The sequence below is a fragment of the Leptonychotes weddellii genome, chromosome 2, assembly GCF_054177405.1.
Source record: "Leptonychotes weddellii isolate Sample4059 chromosome 2, ASM5417740v2, whole genome shotgun sequence".
NCBI classification, from domain to species: Eukaryota; Metazoa; Chordata; class Mammalia; order Carnivora; family Phocidae; genus Leptonychotes; species Leptonychotes weddellii.
Window position 1 is genome coordinate 116,179,008 of NC_138370.1, and position 2,305 is coordinate 116,181,312.

Here is a 2,305-nt window from a genome sequence, read left to right on the forward strand (position 1 = left end):
AAGGTTCAGAATCATGCACAAAGCTCCAAGTACTTTGAAATGCTTTTATATGATGTGAACCTGAGTTCCATTAGCTTTCCTGAATATTAAGATGCTATTGCTCTCATTTTGTTTCATCTCACCGGTAAGTCCTGTTACTAACATACCCTTTAAAAATGTTATTCTACCATATATTTCTTTGCAAGCCTTGGCCTAATTCTTTTCTCCATTTTTCTAAAATTATTCTGTGTGGTTTCTAACATGACATACAAGTTTTGTGCAGTGGTGGTATCATGGCCAGTGAGGTTTACCTGAGGTGTGATTACTGCTAATTGAAAACTTTTCCAATATGATGTACAACAAGCTCAATGACATTTTCTTTAGTACAAAAATCAATAGAGTAATTGTGGTCTTCTTCAATTTACATGAATGTTTTATCTCACCAAATTCCACTTAATGGTCTTCTACATGCTATCTGTCACAAAAGGAAAGGAAGCTGGGTAAAAGGAGATGAATGGAAAGAGTAGTATAGAATTATTCCTGCTACTGAAAGAGGAACCCAAGAACGTATATTACTGATTGTGGACTAGTTGAGTCAGCGCTTTATGAAAAGCATATTTTGTGGATTTTTCTGGAAGTATTTACATGACTTGAAAGTATTTACAAAGCACACAAAAGACAAAACTTTCAACTAAACAATAACCTAAAAACTCAGAGAGCCTGTACTTTTTTTTATCAGCTTTGGTTTTTGACATTTTGATTGACTCCATTTTGGTTTTTCTTTTATTTTACAATTCTGAGAATCGGGTAGTGAAAAAAATGCCCAAGCACAAATTGTTCAAGGTCACATACAAGATGATTATCCAACTGGAATAGTTATTCAGCCACGTTTACACTGCAGATAATCTTTTGCCTTATTACCTTAGAACACTCTGCAATTTTGCTTTCCCTGTTTCACATTCCAGGAAAAACGACAATTAGTGAACTCTGAGCTGTGCCACTTTCTTTTTCCTTCCGCACCAATTTCCCTGAAACTAACATGCTCACATGTACCACATCCACATCTTCTCTGCAGTGTCCAGAGCAGAGGAAAAAGAAATCCTTTGGTACTGTCCCAGAAAATAGAAATAGGCCACAAGTATAGGTAAAATAGGAATAAATCAGCAAGTGGTCAAAACAGTCCATCTCCCTGCTTGCTTTCTTTTATATATATTGACCTTTTTCTCTTATACTTCCCACCCCAAACTGTTGATCTAAGAAAGTTCCTCCAGAGATGTACCTCTGTTCAACGGAACCCATGTCTGCCATTCGTGGGAACTTTGTGCTAGACTCTACAAGCAAGAATTAGAGGAAGGAGAGCATGTCTCACTCGTGTTTTTTCCCTCTGCATGTAGCAAAATAACTTGCCACATAATCAGTACTCAGAAATGTTGAATAAATAAAATATAATGTGAGCCTGCTATAGTCTACTTCTAGATCGTGCTTACATTTGAGATCTCCCTGCCAAATTATTATAAATGATACCAAATATAATATGATTTCTCATTTCTCGCCTCAGAGTTTACTATCATGTTTTATCATTAAGGTTTTGATCACCTGGGAGACAACGAACTCCAGAGAAACAAGAGCTGAATTATGCATGATGTTGTGGTTAAAAGAGCTGACTCTGGAGCCAGGCTGTCTGGATTCAAATTCCTGCTCCACCACTTACCAGCTGTTGATGTTAGGCAACTTAACTAAAGATTCCATGTCTCAGTTAATCAATCTGTTATAACACTACCTACTTCATCAAGTTGTGGAATTATTAGATGAGCTAATATTTGTAAACCTTTTAAAATAGTGTCTGGCACATGATAAGGATTATATAAATGTTTGTTTTTTAAAAAGTTGTCTTCTGGGATATACCATCAGTTGGTCAACTAAGAAGAATTTACTATTTGTTATAGGAAAAAAATGGTAGGCTACATCTCTGAAAATATTCCATGCTAGATGTAGTATTTTAATTGATAAAGCCTATCAAGACCTCAGAATATAATTGATTACGTGATGATGGGTATAAGTCATAAAAACTAAACTTTTCTTTCCCATCCTCCTCTCCTTGTTCATACTCCCAAAAAATTTTTATAGTAATATTTCCTCCCAAAATCTGGAAATGTTCTTTAAAGCACATTGTTTCACCTTGCCAAATGGAGGAGACTTTGGCCTCTGGGAATACAGAGAACAAATATCCTGAAAAACCCTTCCAGGCAAAACACCAATGTGAGATGACTTGCAATAAAGAACAAAGACTCTTTAAGTAAATAGCTAAAAATACGAAAAGTAAAAG

The 2,305-nt window shown here is 35.5% G+C and overlaps 1 non-coding gene across 1 annotated transcript; it reads left to right on the forward strand.

Moving 5' to 3' along the window:
• Positions 1–250: 250 nt before the first annotated feature.
• Positions 251–387, forward strand: LOC115938948 (U4 spliceosomal RNA). The gene has a single exon (XR_004073927.1). It is a non-coding gene; the product is annotated as a U4 spliceosomal RNA (small nuclear RNA).
• The last annotated feature ends 1,918 nt before the right edge of the window (positions 388–2,305 follow it).